At 39.4% G+C, this 19,267-nt stretch overlaps 2 long non-coding RNA genes across 14 annotated transcripts in view; both read right to left on the minus strand.

Annotated features, from left to right (window-relative positions):
• LOC137853901 (uncharacterized) overlaps positions 1–19,267 on the minus strand; it is a 203,351-nt gene that overhangs the window by 39,771 nt on the left and 144,313 nt on the right. The gene's annotated exons all lie outside the window — the stretch shown is intronic.
• Positions 887–18,906, minus strand: LOC137853902 (uncharacterized). The gene is made up of 4 exons (XR_011094826.1): positions 18,693–18,906; positions 18,544–18,570; positions 16,917–16,979; positions 887–2,211 (listed from the first exon to the last, which is right to left on the minus strand). It is a non-coding gene; the product is annotated as an uncharacterized lncRNA (long non-coding RNA).

The raw sequence follows: 19,267 nt of genomic DNA on the forward strand, positions 1-19,267 counted from the left end.
GGGAGTCTGTCTGTGGTCATGCTTGGATTCAAGAATGCCTAAATATTAATTAAAAAAAAAAAAACCTATAATTTTGAATGTTCGTATATTGTTTCTTCAGCTCTGGAACAAACCATAAATTAATTGAAAGGTCTACTGAACCTGCCTTACCATCATCCTGAACTGAGATTTATTTTATTTTATTTTTATACCTTCCCAAAACACTGTTCATTCACCTAAAGCCTGGCCATCACTATTTTTGCAAATGAGCACATGTGGTGACATCCATCTCCAGTAACCGTTGACCTCAGGAAGTTAAGAAAACAAACGGTTTCAAAACCACACTGTGAAATATGGCTGCTGAGATCGCCAACACATTCCTCTCATTTTTCATTGGCCTCTCCTGTCGCTGTCACAGGACAAATCACAAGGCAGGAAATGCCAGCCCTGGCTTGATACGGCAAAGACAGACTAGACTTAAGTCTGCAGCTAGGCTTTTTCCATTCAAACCTGATGGCAGCACTACAAGGTAGCACCTGTTGGGCACACCCCAATGCCCACATTCAGAGATGAGAGGAACTGGAGCCAAGGCTCCCAAAAAGCACTTCAGGGAGCAGTAAACCCCAGGGATCCCAGCAGGTCCCCTGCAGCATGCCCAGGGAAACACCTGAGCAATGCCAGCTTTGGCTCCTTATGACCCTGTGCTTAGGTACCCAGAAGGAAAATTTTATTTGACATTTTTTTTCTCCATTGGCGAGGTTATCATTCATATACAATTGTTTCCATGCATCTGAGTTTCACTGGAATTAGTCATCCAAGATACTGAGAAGGAAAAATCTTTGCTCCTTCCCACTCTGAAATTGTCACTGCTTGCACACGCCAATAAAGGTGGAAGGGTGTTTTCTTCCCATTTACCCAGCAGCTTATGTTGCAGCCAGCGACATGCACCAGCAGCTCAAGTCCTGCCCTGCAGTGCCAGGTGCTGGTGGGGGCCAGGTTTGGAGCCAGGTTAAGCTGTCCAGCAAGGAGCTAGAGGAGCACTGTGCCTGCCTGCACCAGGAAGGACTGGTGGTCCTGCAGAGGGGGTTAATGGCTTCAGCTAAGTAGTGCTTAATAGGAGCTACTTAGCTTCCCTGTTAGCAAACAGAGATAGCTCTTCTCAGGTGTGACTCCCTGTACCTGGTAAGTGGAGGCTTAATTGAGTCATTAAGGGAGAAGCCTTGTGTATTTTTTTTGTTTTGTTTTTGGTGGGGAGGAATCAAATTAGGTTTGTTGTTTAAATTTCATTAATCTGAACAAACAATGGTATTGTTATTACATGACTCCCAGAGGAAATAACAAGAAAGCAAGGCAGGATGGATCAGAACCAGTCCCTGAGTAAGGTGAAATACCTCACACTTAAGAGAGGGGAATTTAGCAGGCAGAGAGGTTCCTGAAGCTGCATTCTAACACAACTCATAGCTTCAGTGGAAGTGTTGAAAGGTAAACAAGTGAAACAAGTGCTCAGATCCATCTGAGGACATGAGTCTTTCCAGAGTCAGACCTTGTCTTGCACAGAGCTGGGGAGTAATGTTCTCTGCAGAGGTGAGGGTCCTGCATCCAGCAATGTCTGCTGTTATAACTGTCATGCCAACTATACTTACTCACAAGCAAAAGAGCTAAAAATAATATCATCAACATTTTAAAATATCTAATCCAAATAATGCTGTTTCTAATCAAAATGTCATGCTTCTTGAAAATACTTCATACTGCTGGTTTGAGTTGGAGAAATAATTTGACTGCCATGAGGCTGATCAGGACAATCAGGTATCTTCCACTACTATTCATATTCAGACTTATGAGATATGAAATGCACAAACGTGTATAATTCTGTGCAACCCCCTTGGAAATAAAACTTGTGTATTAGCCAACAGCATGTTTTAATAATTAGAGGACAGCAGCCAAGGAATAGCAATAGTGGTATTCAGAATGCATCAGACCCAGTTTATCTTTCCCTTTTTCTTCTTATTTCTCTTGCTGTCATCTTGTCTTTTAGGAGGCAGGGGAAACATTTCTGAGCCTCAAACCTCTGGTGTCTGAGGGAAGTCATCTCCAGCTTCCAAACTGTGCTTCACCCTCCCCAGGTGGGAATGAAGATTCCTATGAAACACTGCAAAATTGGTTCAGAGAAAGACAACAGGCCTGTTCTGCAGGTTTGTGCAACTCCTTTTGTAGGGACTTCTCAGAAACAGGCTAGAGAAAAGCCAAAGGATACAAACATGTTGAATCAGTCTTAAAAATTCAGGACATCAGCCTCAAAAAATATCACAAGGTCTCTGAAAAACAAACCAAAGAAACAATCCCTTCCAATTCTTTCATTCACCTTCTGGTTTTTGAAGAATTTACATTCACATGGCGTACTTAAACATTTCTCCTTAAGTGAGAGATGTGCTTAAGAAAAAAGATCCAAAATGACCCTAAGAGATTCTCACATAATTACATATGTCCAGAAACTAAGACTTTAAAAAACAGGAGAAAATATGGATACCCTAATAAAATCGCAAGCTGTCAGGAACCAGCTCACCCTTTGCTTGGTCTCCTTTTGGTGCAGTTTTGGTTCATACGGCAAACGGTCCTTCTCTGGTTGTTGTCACTAAAATCCACATTCTCTGATTTATTATTCAATGATGACCCAAAAATGTATACCTTTTATTGTGTGAATCCATCTAACAGCATGTAATAGTTTCTTTTGGGCCACTACATTAGTCTCAAAACTGGTAACTTTCACAGCCTGCTAATTGCACCCTTTACAGGATGATAGTTATAATTCAGATTATTTTTTCTCCTCTCGTTGGATTTAGCCCAAGACCCAGTTGTTCTCTACACATTCAGCTTCCTCCTGTTTCACCTGCCTGCCTTGCTCTCATGGAGCTGGCAGCCTCCAGAGTCTCTGCCGACAATGCTTGTTCATTGTCCAGCTCCTTTGTCCCACAGGTCTGGTCCTGCACTACATCCAATAATCAAGATTTGACTCACATGCCTTGACCACAACCCTGTTGAATCTTTGGAAATATTACTATAAATATCAGGAGGTATTTGGGCTGCAAATAACATGTAATTGGTTGAAAAGAGAATGTCAGCATCTTTTACTTTTTAAGTGAACTAATGGACAGCATATTGTCATATCAATGGGAGAAACATAAATTGTTCCGTCCCTCTTTCTGCTGCAGAGTTAGAAACAAAGTGCCTCATCTCTGCATACCTCTCTATGCCCCTCCAGTCCCTTATTTATCTTCTTGTATTGCAAGCTCCCTCATAGTATTCATTACCTTATTCTCTGCCTTTACTATGTTAAGACACCATGAAATCATTTGGTGTTAGATCTCTGGATATTGCTCCATACTGCGACACAATCAGAATTAAAATTGAAAGAAGGTACCTCTTTTTCTCAGATTTCTGAGTGGGAGAAACTGTTAATTAAAGGTAGTTCAAACAGCAAGAGCCTGATGGAAACCCTTATTTACTGCAATACCAATACACTTCTAATCCAGCTTTCCCTGAAAAACACTGCACAGCATAAAACAGAGCCTACATGTAACAAACAGTTACAAAGAAAACACATTGACTTCTCTGAGCAACATGAGCTGCCAAAAATGCATTCAGCCTCTGTGGAAAAGACCTTCACCTCTGGATACAGCCCATCAGTGCACACCCTGTTAGCAATTGCTAGCTCTTAGAAAATGACTTTCATCTGGTCGCAGAAAATAAGTATGTAAAAGCAAGTCTGGCAGGCCTCAGAGCTTTATTCACTGCAGTTTCAATTAGATAACCATCCGTCACTCCATCGTGCACACCAGTCCAGTATCTTGATGACACATGGCCTCTACCATACCTGACAGATCCTTTGAGTATCCTATCATTGTCACTACATTTTCCTATCTTTAAGGGAAATACTCGTGCCTGACATTTTTTTCTTCTATCCTATGGAAGGATGTGGGGGAGGTGCTTCCAGTCTCCCTTGCTATTCCTACAGGCAATCAAGAGGTTTTGTTTTATTCTTATTTCTTTCCTTATAGGATGTTGCAGAGAATGGCTCACCAAAGTGTTCAGTTATTGCTCACTCGAGCATTTTCAGTAATTCAAGCACTTATCAGCAGAGAAGTAAATATCATGAAAGCAGAGTAAGAGGAAAAAAAAAAATAAAAATGAAACTTTTATTACAGCATTTCTACCACAAATGCTTTCTTAAGAGTGCATGACCTTCATGCATTCAGCCTCTTTGTCCCTGGTAGCCCCCCAAAAGAGGTTTCCACAGTGGCTGTCCCACCATGTCTTTCTTGTTTTAGAGATGCTTTCAGCTCTCTGCAGGTGGTACGTTACTCCTCTGCACATCAGTGCCAGTTCTAATTAGACATCAGTTTTCCTTACCCAAACTATTTGACAGCTGTCTCTGATGCTTCCTGCAGACTCCACCCACCACTGATGGTGACAGAGTGCTCAGGGACAGAGCTGCAGAGCTGGCCCAATAAGTCAAGCCATTGGCCATTTTGATCACAGAGGCTGATATCTTTTAGGTGGTTTCAGACCTCATTCTTTGAAACTAAGGGGTGGCACCCAAAAGTTATTGGCTTTTGCAGGCCTTTATCCTGCTATTCCTATGGCTCCTGCAAAGAATCACTCCTACCAACAGGTCACCAGGAAGAGTACAAGACTCAGCCTACCTCCTGAACAGTCTGTGGAGCCAGCAGCCTGCTCTCACACTGGCTTCTGCAAGAAAAACATACTCTTCTGGTAACACACACGCTATCATGCCATTAACACAAGTTTCATATGCTTTGAAACACAACCATTGAATAGATATAAACTGACCAGTCTCTCATATTTCTGAAAACGTTACTGGACTACAAAAACTCAGACAAGCCCATAAAATACAACTTTTCTGGTAGGTAAGTAATGACAGAAAGTGAAACTTTCTAACTTCAGTAGATCCAAGTTTCTTCTTGAGAAAGTCACTATCTGGCCTTTTCCAAGCAGCCTGAAGAAAACACCTCTATACCATGAACAGGCAGATCTTCACACTTACTAAAACATCAGACTTCAAATTTACCTAGAAAGCTATCAGTACAAAATCGCCTTTGCTCCATGATAAGGCTCTTTAATGTAAGCAAAAGCAATAAATGTTCAAGTACTGTTTGTCATTTATTAAGTCCCCAATTCACTTGGAAAAGAGTGGTAAAATCAAATCACAGAGAATAAATATTCAGCTTAGTAACAAGAACTCTGTGAGTTCTGAGAAAATGTTCACACGTGTGCATTGCTAGACAAGTTACTGAAACATGGCCAAGCTGTTTGAAAACACAACAAGCTAAACAAACGCATACACACAAAAAAAATAAAGTTATCTTGCAACCATAGGGTTTGTGTTCTCCCTCAGTATTCTGATGCTAACAGAGAACTTACTAGCCTATGACGGTCACCAGAATTTAGTCCATTTGGACACCTGTCTTAACAGCATGAGCAGGTGTACTGGAGAGGGCCCTGGTGCCCTTGGGCTTTCCCTTGGAACACGACATAAAGGTGCTGTGCATGACCCCATACATGAAAGAATGGAAAGTCTTTTCTATTCATCTTAACGTAGCTTAATACTGGGTACAGATAAATGCAAATAAACAATGTGTTCAAAAAACTATAGATATTTTTGCTGCCACGCTTGTAGAATCAGGAGAATAGAAGTTAAAAAGAATGCTGTGTGTGATTAAGTAGTATCTAGATTTATACAAGTTTCATGGGCTTCTCTCAACTCTTCAACTTACAGGCACAGTAATAGGCAGGTCCAAGTTTGTTGCCTAGTAAGCTAGTTTTTGAGCAACCCTGTGTTCCTAGGATAGTAGGAAGGTCTTTAATTCTACACCTTCATGACTGACAGTCAGGATTTAGATGAACAACCTTCATAATATTGATTCTAGTCTTGGAGAATCAATGTCTTCCTCCATGCCATCCCATCAAGAGATTTCTTCATCAAAAAATTTTCATCTTCCATGCACTAATTCAGTTCAATTACCATTGAACATGGTAGCCAGTAAGTGCAATTTTAATTTGTCCAGACAGTAAATAAAATTAAGCAATGAGTATTTGGCTAAACCCTAAAGCCAAATGGCTAAACATGTGAATCCATATGGGAATGGCTTGTGCTGGGTAATGGTCTAATCCCAGAATGAGGCTTCTTTTCATGTTATACACTTCACGCTCCCTGCCATTTTATACCTTCTTAATCATGCCCTAATCTCATAATCAGACACAATGATAACCAATCCGTCTGGAGTGATAATAGATTTATGGCTCACTGAAAGATAGCGTGATGGAAAGAACTAGGGACTAATCTCCTACATCCTATTTGCATTAACAGGGAAAATGGCAAACTTTGTTCCCATTGCTCTCACTGAGTAATACCAGCAAACACTGAGGAAAAAAAAAGATAGTAATCACTGGAAGTACATGAGATTTAAGACCAGTATGCACAGGGACTGAAGGGATAAGATCCAATTTAAAACTAACACAGGTCTTCAAGGCACAGCTATAGGTTGAGATCATGTGGAATAGTATCAGGCCACTCTAGTGTTAGCACACAGGATGAGCCAGTCTGTTGCTTGACAACGTATGGTTTGTGTACTACTCAGCCTAATCCCACACTGTGGACCAACATGGAAAGGGTCACTGACTTGCTTCCTACCTTTAGGGTGTTACTGCAGTCAATGGATTAGGGAATAAAAAATAAAATTAAAAAAGGAGCTTTCCTGGCAATAGCTCAGCTCCTTTTAAAAACTGGCTTCTCAATTTTCTTTGATCATAATTTTGTTTGTTTTATATGTTTTTGAAGGCTCTCTGATGTGACAATCCCCTATTCTGCTGTTTGCATCCAGATACAGCTTTGTGATGAAAAGCTTTGTTCTTCTCTAATATTGCAACAGTTGTGATTGTTAATGTACTCTGCTATTCATCTCTGCACGAAGTTATCAGACCTTATTCTTTACTGGCTTCCACTGATGAACATCAGGAATCTTTCCAAAGATATGACACTAATATTGAAGTAAGCAAAAGGAGGTCCAGACTTCGCATGCTTCCCAGAAGCTACTTCAAGATGAGGGAACTTTATATTGTTGTGATTGTCTTTTTGCAATGAATGTTTTTTAAAAAAAAGTTTTTTAGGCATTTATAGCTGGCATGCAGCCATTACTCTACATGGAGTCATGGAGTGGGTAGACAAGGTATTGTCTCACAGCTGCAGATAAAACACTAACATCACAGTCATATTTTTAATATTGTTAACTCTAAGATTCAACCAGTTCTAACATAACAGTTATTCAAAACATTTTATATGCTGGCATTGATCACAGTAATGCTAACTCATTCCTGTTGAACCATCCAAAGCAGATGACTGGAAGCGATTAAAATCTTCATCTGCCCTCCAGCCCCAATGGTGTCATTCAGGCAAGAGGTTCTGAGCCCTCTCAAACCCACCACGCATTCCCCAAATTGGAAATTTTTGAGGAATAAGCTCTCATTTTTAGCACAAAGCTACTGGATGCCAAGAACTGCCATTGTGCAAATGACATGCTCCAATACTCGTTTTACTGTTCAGATCCCAAATCCCCTATTTCCTGTTGACTCTCATTGCTTAAGCTAATATCATTCAGCCTACTCTTTCAACTGGGTAGAAGGGCTTAGTCAAACCCTATTGCAGGCAGAGGAACACAGTGCACATGTGTAACAGAGTAGAAATTGTTGGCTCAGAGCATATTCATTTGTTGTGTGTAACTCAGTAATAAAAAGCAAATGCAGAGACTTCATTTTATATATAATAAAAATACTGCAATATTTTATGTGTCTCATTTTAGCAGCCCGTTTTTAAATAACAACCTTATTTTTTTCCAATTGCAAATCTCTGAACAGAGGAGCAAAACATTAAAGTATTTTTAGTTTATGGGCTAAACGTCCAGCCCAGCAGTTTGCTAGTAATATATGTATACTGATAATAACCACAACTAGCAGGGGATGCAAAGCAGCCTCAGTTATTTCTCTTTGCTCTGTGAGAACGTACTCCTCCTGTTAAGAATTTAGATGTCAGCCAGGATTTCTAACTGTATCAGTTCACACTTCCCTGAAGAGAAGCAAAATGGTAGATTTTTCTTTGTAATACCACAAAGCCTGTCTGAACATCATGGCTCAACTGCTCAGGGTAACTGAGGAAACAGCACAGAAATTTTAATTTTTCTTTTTCACATAGTAGTTTTTTTAAACATCAATAAGCTGAGTACTGCTGGAAATTTGTCATTTTGCCCCGAGAGAAATCAGTACATCTCTGAGCATGCAGGGCATTCCCTCATTCGTCTTTCTCCAGTGAATGCCAGTGATGCATTCCCTGGAACCAATGGTGAGGGACCTCCTAAGCTTAAAAAGATATCTCACAGAGTTTAAAAGTACCTAAGTGGAGATCTCTTTGCATAAACACATCTGTCTTTTCCAGAACATTTGCCTTTTATCTCCTGAATGCACATAGGTCTCTGCAGAGCCTGACATGGACATGACCCACAGTGGGCAGACATCACCCACGGTTTGGGCAAAGACTATGCACAGGGCTCCTCAAGACACAGGCAGGGACATCGAGCACCAAAGATGGACAGACAAAAGGCTCCATTTTGCTTTAGGTAAAAAGTTAAGGGACCTGTGTAATGAATGCACACTGAGTGAAATGCCACTGGAGATATCAACCTAGAGCTGCATGAGATTCAGTATTAATTACAGTGTGTCACAGCAGCATTTTTATACTACCAAATGAATTTGTGGTTTCCACAGAGACTCTCCAAATGATATTGGTATCATTCTAATAAAATCTGTAGTGAAAGACAATAACATCCTAGAAGCAGATAACACCTTCAAAAATGAAATTACCTCAGAAGTGCGAGCACCAGCTCTCTGTAGTTTACTTCTGAATTTCATAATCATAGTTTACACTACTATACCTTTCTTTTTCCCTTCAGCCACTGTATTTCTACTAAGATATATTTAAAGGATACCACAGACATCTTAAAGGAATAACCATCATCCTCAAAAAGTTGTGTCAGTCTCTACAAGAGACTGGATTTGGAGAACTGGAATGAAGTGCCTTTTTCCTTTTCCCAAGACAGTTTTGGAAAGAGCAGGGTGTATTGTTTCCCTCTGGTGCTCCAAGGTGAAGACAAATTAGCCTTTGCTTCTGACAAATTGGTTTCTTGTTTTCAATAATAAAGTATCCTAATTGAAAACGTAAACCCTGATTTGAAAATCCCTTGTGTTTTCACACACATTGCTTTTATCGTACTCATGCTTCTTCACTTCATCATCTTTGCAAAATGTTTATGAAAAGTGAGATGGTCACAATGCCTCCCAGTAAAAGTAATGCTAATCATCATCAACCTGACTTTACAGGTGGGGACAGAACAATGTACTCAATTACAGACAGAAAACAGCTTTTACCACAAGCTTGACTCTTTCCCCTACTGCATACTTCCAAGCAGAAAGGATGCCAGCAAGTCAGCTCCTGGCTTGATTGTGGCTTCAAGAAAAGGGGCTTGGAGGTCTCTGCCGGAGCTTACTTTGTTCATAAATATCTGTGAAGTGCTTGGGGATGCAAAGCTTGAGTGACTACCTACAAGATAGTACAAACCAGTAACTCCTCTTCTGAAAGACAGAAGAGAAAGAAGGGTGTCCTCTCCCCACAGTGACTTGGTTGATGAGGGGAGATAGGGCATTTCACAAGAGGAGCAACGTCACATCTTCCCTTCCTCTTTCCTTTGAGCCCTGGAAAGCAGTCAGGTAATTAGGCAGTTGTGCTGCCCCTGAGAAGCAATGAACAAATGAGCTAATTAGCCCCAATTCATTGTTAAGCTTGAAACCAACCAACAGCAGCACTTTTCAGAGCAAATTTCCTTGCTGGTGACTTTATTTTGTTACCATTTTTACTGCCATCTAATTGAAGCCACTGATGGCTAATTGCTTCATTTATCATCAAGTTTACAGGCCACACACTGCAAAACTAATTAGAGACCAGACATTGCGTTTCAGCCTCCCTTTGAAATACTGCTGGCATTTACATGAAATTTCAGTTCATTATGTTTTAAAGAAGCCAAGAGAGTGGGAACGGGAGGATTATTTTTGAAAAGCAGCACTGAGATTAGGCAAGCCCAGATAGAGCTCTAGTGCACCATGTACTTTAAGTCTGGGGAACAGGGTGGAGAAGAACTAGCAGTTTTCTCCCCAGTTTCTGATGCTACTGAGTGCAAACCCAAACCCACAGAATGAATGTTGTACAAACACTAGCAGCTAGCTCTGCACATATAGCTCTCGACCATACTGATTTTCACAGGGAAGTGGTGAATTTTGCACTCGAGGTGAGAAATACTGCCCTAAGGATTTAAATCTGACAAGTGCCAAGGTCTTGTGAAGGTTCCTCTGTTTGGCGTGGAAAGACAGGAAGGCAGACTTTGGCATTCACCATGCATTGATTCGACAATAAATCACCCGAAGCCTGCAGACATTTGGCAGGTCTGCAAAGAATTGCTGTTATTTTAACTGAAATCTGATAGATTTTCTACTTTTAAGGTATTTTCAGATAAATGCCTCTGATTTGGAGCCAGCTTTGCTCTTGCCTTGCACAGGTTTCCCCTCTAACTTCACCAGGGCTACACTTTGGACAGAGGTTCACCAGTTCTGGCTCCAAGTGAGAATAAAGCTTATGTTCTCCTTCCTGCTTGTTGTTTGATATTCTCCTGTTGCAACTATTCCTCTTCCTTCCCCTTCTTAGGTCCCCTACATCCTGACAGGCTCATTTCTCCCTAAATAAACTTAAAGCACAGAAGCAAAATTCATTTGTTGCCTGGGAAACACACAATTCAGTATAAGGGGCTGCCATCCTAAGAGAGCTATAGACCTCCAAGGAAGTTTTTATATCAATAATTGTAACCAACCAGAAGTACCAGGTTAGTAAAACATTCCCCACTATGTGCTCACTACTTTTCAAAGTTTTTGATGAGTTCTTCATTTTAACCAGTTATTCATTGTTGTTGTTGTTGTTTTAAATGGACAATCTAAGTCTTATTTTCATTTTTATTTTTTTTCACTATTACAGCAACAGAATTTGACAGAGTTTCAGAAGGGAGAAGAAATCCCTGGCTAAGGTTTACTGGTGAACTCTTCATCATATCATCACTCTGTCCCATTAGCTCTCATTCTTCATTTTGATTCAAAGACTCTTTTCTCTAAAACACTTTCTCTGAAACAGTCCTCTCTCTTCTGGCCTTCTAAATGTCACTAAATATATTGCAATAGTGTATTACTATATTCTGCTTCTGGTTTTGATAACACAGTATAAAAAACCCTTTATTTCTCCCAGGAAAATATTCACACCGCTCATTTCCTCTAAGAATTACTCCGAAGGGTGTCCCCCCTTGGGAGGCTGGCTGGGTGTGCTCCAAGACACATTGTCACCCCGTGCTGCGGGGTTATTTTTCCAGTTAAGTTATGATTGTTCTTAAAGGCTCCAGCAATGATCATTTTGTTTCTTTGCCAGAAAAATAAGCTATTTTTAGCAGGGCAATAATATTATATATTGTCTCAGATATGGATGTAGAGCATGTGTTAAGTGCAGTCATGCATCAGTCTCACTATAATTCAAGCTCTGGGAGTATTTTACCTGACATCATGGAAGTAAACTAGGTATCAGTATATGATTATTATTTTTCACAAGGATTTCTTCCAGCTGCTCCCTAACAAAAGCAAGGCCAGGAAGGCACACCATCAGCTAACTGATATCTCAGTCAAGGGCCCAAAAGAATAAATGCAGAGAGAGCCTTGTGCTCATAGCCTATTCTGAAACTGCAAGGAGAGAATCTTGCAATAACCCAAGTAAGCAGTAAAAAATACTTGTGACAAGAACCTAGTCCCAAATTACAGATGGCAATTAATTTAAAGTTTATCGTGGTCTGAATTTAAAAGATCATAATGACTAATCCTGGTCAAACAGTGGGTTTTCCTGAAGTGGGAACAGATGATCTTCAGGTAGTTTACAAGACTAGCTCCAGTTGTCTTTATCAATGAGCATGCTTTCCTCCATTATTTCTGCAAAGAGTCCACTCTAATCCCCTTTCTTTAATAGCATTATTAATGCTATTACCACAAGGCCTTGAGAGAGAGTCTATCTCAGCTGAAAACAAGGCTGAGTTGACATCTACACATGGATTCCAGCATAGCCAGAAGAAAATCTTAATCACACTGTAGCCCTCACATGTATGCTCACCGCAGCAAGCAACAAGAACAGCTTTAAGAAAAATCTCATCATTAAGTATCCCCTTGCGATAGAAAAGCACTTTTCCTAAACTACCTTCATTTTTGGAAGTTTCCTAAACTATCTCTTCATGAGCATCTAAGCAAGTTTTAGAAGAAAAAAAAAAACTCTTGGGATTATCAGCCACATAGGGACCTAACCTCCAGTACAAAAGTTTACCATTTTAACATTCTTCTCCAGCATCTAAACTCCATACTGCAATTTGATATCTCTAGTGACAATAAGAAAAGCAGTCTATGTTGCTGCATAAGAAAAATAAACCAGCAATTAACAAGTTCCTATATGTTTCCTGTTTACATAATACAGCTCTTTCGCAGGACAAGAGCCCGGAAGAAACTGATAGGCCTGGAAAAGATTTGCAATAAAAGCTATTTGAAATACTCACCAATGCAACAAGACCAGTTGTTTCCTCTGTGAAGAGTGTAAAAGGATGGATTTAAATGTGGGTTAAAATGCTGTCAGAACTGACTAGAGGTGGCAGTGGGGAGAGGTTTCAACACATGACACTTGTGGGAAAGTTGTTTTGCACCACTGCTAGTGGGTAGGGCAATTTCTTATCACAACTACTTTATTTTTTTAAAAAAAGAAGTCTACATGCAAAGTGTATGCAATTCACAAATGTGTTAAAAGCAACTTTAACAGCATAATAGTAAAGGTATATGTTGATTTGCTGCTTTTTTATTTTTTAAGAAATCGTAGGTGAACTTACTCATCTATCAGTCTTGTCATATCTCCAAAATAAAAAGTTGTAGTAGTTTTCACTGAAGATCACATACATGTGTTGGTATTTGGCTTGCATGCTTGAGAACCTCACTGAACAAAAACTAACCTGTCCTTGCTGTTATGCAGGATACTGTGTTCCAAGACCTCCAGTGACACCCATTAAAGTTTACACTTCTCAGAGTTTCCAGCAAATTGCAAGCAATTTGAAACACTTTTTATCAAGTGCTTTCCCCCTCACCCCAGACACATTTGACTTCGGTTTTCCCTCTGAGAAGAAATTCAAAAGATGGATCTCCATTTCAAGAGAAGCCATGAATTGCAAGAGGAGCTTGGAGAGCTCCATTCTTCAGAGAGGACCTCAGGAGCAGACCATCCAGGATCAGATTCCAGCACAACAGCGAGCACAGCTAACGCCACATGAAGAGTCAGCTTTAGTCTCACTTCTGCCATTAGTTCAGTGGATAAACTTTTCTTCACACTTCACAATTCCTCACTTAAAAAGGACTTAGTATCACCAGGCCTTTTTGTAGAAGGCTTCAAGAGGAAAAACCCTGTACCTGATTTATATCTGATCTTTTTATTATAACTGTATTAGGAGATATTTTAAAATTTGTAAAAAATGCTGCTGGAAATGTTAGCACTAATATTCCTGCCTTGTCTTAGTTTGATTTCGAATAGTTAAAGTCATGAACAAAATTTAATCTAATTCAAAAAATTAACATACATATCAAAATAGCTGTAATATTGGGAGGGGAGAGGGGGAAGGTGGAGAGTCTCTCTATTAATTCAAGAACCAGGAAGTCTTGAATAAAACTACCCAAAGTTCAGAAAAGCTACAGAGCATAATTTTGATGCTCACTTTGTCCATGCTAAAAGGTTTCAAGTAATCAACTTATTTTTAGAACTTGAAATATATTGGGATAAAATTCAACAGTCACATATCATGCAGGAGAGCAGTACAAGCTCAGGTCAAAAAGAGTGAAGCCCATAGTTGAAGGCATGCTGTAAAATTTCCCTGAATGTGGCCTAATTGAGAGAAACTCAGTCTAAACTGTGAGGCTGGTCCCCATTGATTTCAATGGGAGTTGGGTCAGAGGTCCTACAGACCCCAAGCTCCAGTCCCCCATAAATCTACACGGTTCCATAGACTTAGGGACGGTTTCAACTGTATCTGCTCCAAAACCATAACTTCATGCATCCATGTTAAATTCCTCTTTCCATCCACTTAAATGAAAAAATAAACCTTAAAAATTAATTTTTAGGCTTTAGCTTTTAAGATACACATTTGTGGACTGCCAGATCTAGACAAAGCAGCTACAAACCTGAGGACAGTTTCTACATTTAGTATCCAAACTGTCATGAAGAAAGCTTTGTCTTGTGGTTGCACAATGGCTTCCAGCATTGGTGGTTTTCTGTTTGGTTGGTTGATTTGTTTTTTAATCTTTCCAAGTTACTTGTGTTCCACTAGTTGTTATATTTAATCTACATTAGCCCAGCAGTGTTTCCTCTTGCAGTTTATTAAGGACTATTATTAAAAAGCATTTAATATGTAGAGAATTATTCCTCAGATGTCCATGCCAAGTTTGCAGACTTTATATTAAGAAGTTTTCAAGTAAACTGCTGGCAAGAAAAGGCTGGATAAACTAAAAATCGGGGAAAAAAAATCTCTTCCCATGTTCTAGCTCAGAAAATTGTGGAGTACATTTCAGTCACATTTCCCAGGATGCTACTGAAGAGAATGGCTTCAAATAAAAATGATTGCTTAATCTTAACTGTAGAGTTACTACAGGAAAGAGCTATAATCATCAAATTAAACGGGTAAAATTTAGGAAGAGTGTGGGCTGAACCATCCTAGGATAACAGGTCAGTTCTATGATGTGAAGAGGGATATGGAAAAGGAACAACATCATAATAACATACACTTTTAGCGTTTTCCATCCACAAGAATTTCAAAATTCTGCCCAGACTAAACATGAAAGTCCAGGTTCTGATTACTGCTCCCCAGTGTAAACCCAAAGTGATTTGACTGAAGTTATTAGGGTCAACTCTTCATTTACAGAACTGAAACTGAGATCAGAGGTTTGGCCCTATTGTAGGAATACAGTAATAGTTTTCATTTGTGTAGCGGTCTCATTCAAACAGCTATAATTTGAAGCAAATTCATTTTCCAGCATAGAGAGAGCTAGAACTGATAAAGCTGGCAGTCACATATATACGAGAAAGAAGGAAAAGCTGTAATGCATCTTTATAACATTCATCCAGAGATGTAAAACAGGCAAGTATTCCTACAAATATAAAATATTATTGCCTTGATTCAGATCAGTAAAGTTTCTACAAGAAAATGCTAAAATGAAGAGTGGGAGGAGGTAGAGAAATGGAATATGTTGAAACACATAATGTTAAACTACAATATTGTTCTCTGTCCCTTCAAGAACTCTTTTCTGACAAGAAAATAAGCTTTTTTGTGCAGTACCCTTTATTCCCCACCACACCCAGATTCCTTCTGAAACATAGCACATAAAGAGTTTTCTCAGCTCTACAGTCATTGTCTATGTAATTTTATTGTGCTATAGGACTTTGATACAAGAGATCCTTCATGATATATATTTTTTGATTATTTATATAGGCCCTATTCTAAAGCTTTGTTCTCTGGACCCGATCTGATGCCTGCTGAAGTTCCCTAGAGTTTCTCTGGCAATTTCAGTGAGGCTTAGCTCGAGATCTTTATGCCCATAGAACTCGGATAGAGTTTTTGGGCTTCTTCACAAGAGGAAAGCTGCTAGACCATTTTCACACCCTGCAAAAATGCTCCCTTGACTTTTTTTTTTTTTTAATCCAGGGCAAAGACCAAGGGTCAAAAGATATTTCATGGAGAGGGACATCTCTGGTTCTGTCTGCTTCTGCACAAAATTGTGCCCTTCCTAATCCAACTGTGTGTCAGCAAATAACTTAAAACTTCCCAGGAGAGTATTTATCTGATGTCAGGTCAGTAAAAGTGGCTTTAGAACTTAAACTGCTGGTATGTAAAGAGCAACAAACCCTGCAGTTTATTTGAGCAATGGAGTCAAAAAGCAAGCATGAACCTGGAGGAAAAATGTTATAAAAAGTTCACTTTGAATGATTAACATTAAACTATTTGTTATTATTTAACTAAACAGGGTTTGCACACACCATTGATCAAGACTGAAAAAGTCTTCTTGTATTTCTGTTTTTCTCATTTCAGACAAATAAGGGTCACTACCAACTAAAGTCACCATCTAATAAGCAAGTTGGCTAGTTCTTGGACTTCTGGAATTCATAATTTTTAAACATGATACTGTGGTGCTTCAAACTTATGAAGCTACCAGTCCAAAGTACTATAATCCAAGTTTTAAATTAGGTATGGTCAAGGAAGGGACTTTAGTAATTGACACACAGCCTTTAGAAGTTTTTCCACATCTGATACAAAAATCCTTGTCTAATTAATATCCAGGGAGCAACTCTCAGGCTGCATTACCATATAGCTAAGCCACAAAACAAAGACTGAAAATGCAAGAAAAGTATGTCAATTTATATACAGGCTGTCAAGGGGACTGCTAAAATTGAAGGATAACAGTCCTTCAAGGTGATTTGCAACGACTAATAAATATTAAGATACTATTTCTTTATACTGAATTAAGGAGGCCCCTTATAGTCTGTTCATTAAAGAGAGGCCAACTAAAACCACACAGAAATACAGAGGACTGAGATTTCTAATCAAGCCTTTCTTTGTCTGGCTCCTGTGTTCTTTCCAATCTGGAGCAAAACACATAGTCCAAAGGTCTATTTTATTTGAAAAAATAAAAATATTCAATAGTCAGTTGAGCAGTAACCTTACCTCATCACTCAGCACGACAATATTTGTTCAAGTGGGGACCGGTGCTTGAGCATCTCTATTCCTCTGAGGAAAGGAGAAGGGAATGATTTTAGCCTCTACCCCTCTGTCAACAGAATTTTACCCTGACTATTGCTAATCTCTACCAACCCCCAGCACAAGGAGCAAGCAGCAGCCCCAAGGAAGGCATAAACAGTCTGTGGCTCTGCTAACCAACCACAAACCTCTGGCCGCTTCTGGTTCATGACTTGGCTCCCCATACTTCAACCTCAAATGAGGTTAAAGGCGTGTGCTTCCTTGAGCATGGTACATTGCAAAAGCAGCCTCTCCTTCCTGAGCAAAGCAAAACACAACAACAAAAAACACCTGCTGCCATTTTTTGTGTGCAAAAATAAAAGGCTTCCTGTATGCTCTCATAAAAATACAGGATTGCAACAGGGGGAAGGTTTGAATTATATACTTCCATCCCCAATGATATAATTCTGACAAGGCCTAAATAATTCCCAAACCAAAAAGAGATAATGCTAGGGACAGTTAGTTAATAGTCTGTAAAACAAAGCATCTTGAGTTCTCACTGAAGTCAGTGGGAACTGGGGGCACCTACTCCCCTCTCCAGCCAGACCTTCCCCTTAATGCACAACGGGAACTGCTTGGAACAGTTAAGAGAATTTATAAAGTGTATATAAAGAAGACACAGTTCTCCTGTTTATTTCTGCAGCAAAGACGAGCTTCACTTTTACAGAACCAACCATGTTTAAACAGAGAGAAGTAGCTAGGACCCATGAGCAAAATGCAAAGTTACAGACTGACAGAAAGGGATGTGGATGAAACCATCTCCTCTCCTACACCTAAAAATCATATGCTTTCATCACATACAGAGGGAAACATGCACCCCATGCATTTGCTTCCTTCCCTGGCTCAGGTCGTCATCACAAGTAACAGAAGTGAACAACAGATTCTAGCACCTCCCTAATGGTCTCCACCTGTCTCTGCTGCATGCAATATAGAAAGAAAAACAGTTCCCAGCAACCCTGAGGATAAAGCATCAAAAAATATGAACGTATAATCATCATCCAAAAAAAAAAATTTTATAAGTTTCTGGAGTACCTGGGTTATTTGTACACAACGAACAAAATTTTAGTTGCTCTGCTCTCTGTCCTTAGACAGGTATGGGAGTGATCTATAGATAAAAGATCTGTTCTGTGCAAGCCCCTAGCATCTTGAAGCAGGATCTTAACTAAAAGATGAATCTGAATTCAAGAGCAGTTTACAAATCTATTTTAAGGGGAATCATTTCTTTGCTCTGCTCCTCAGCACTCTTCACCCAAAAAACATTCTGAAATTCAGAGGCATATATCAGTCAAGCTGGAACTTGCTTTTGGGGGAACCTCTTGTACCAGGTTACACATACACACCCATTTCAGTAGAATTCTTCATTTAAACTAACAAGTAGCTTAGTTACCACTGCAAAGTTCTAAGTGAATACACAGTAGAATTGCTCTTCAAATTATCAGAAAACAATTAAAATGTTCTAGACAATATCAGTTCCCTCTTTCAATAACACTAACTTTGGCTTTCCTCTGTATTTTCTTCCAGTTTCTACAAAAACCCAGCTTTCAAATTTACTCACCCTTGGATGTAGGAACCTACTCTGAGTCTAGATGAGAAAAGAAAAAGAAAAAATACGATAGGCAAATTGGGATCTATATAGTTTGTGGAAGCCTACTAATTAATTAAATTAAAAATTAAATTGATTAGTATCAATTAAGCACTCAGAACCTGCAAGCCCAACACTGAAGCGACTCAGAGAACTTCCACACCCTTGAATAACCTGGAGCTTTGTCACCACCAGTAATCAGTTGGTGTTTATTATTATTTTCCCCTTATTATTTTCCCAGTCTGTGGATTTTCAGCACTATAACACAAATAAAATTTTTAACATGCATTGTTTGCAGATCACAGTGGAAATGAGGGGCTGTGTAATCTCCTAACTAAAGCAGAGAATCTATCCTCTTTTGCATTTATAGCCCCATACTGAGATGTCATCAAGGAAATCAGTGAACCTGCCTGGGTCTAATTTACCCTTCATAACACTACCACCTGCCTGTTGCAAGCCCTACTTCACAGTTCAAAAAGTGTTTCAGATGGCCAAATAAAGGAAATACTAGAACTACAAAAATAACGTAGTCAACAGGGTATCAAACCAAATGATGAGTACTCTTTGGCATGAGAGCCAGCAATACTTTTTCATGTGATATGTTAAAGAGCTAGAGCTGAAATCTAGTGCATGGAGTCAGAAAAATAGTTGCAAAGTTGGGTGTTATCTATATCAAAGAGATGTTTTTAAAACCAGG

This window comes from Anas acuta, chromosome 3 (assembly GCF_963932015.1).
Source record: "Anas acuta chromosome 3, bAnaAcu1.1, whole genome shotgun sequence".
Lineage (NCBI taxonomy): Eukaryota > Metazoa > Chordata > Aves > Anseriformes > Anatidae > Anas > Anas acuta.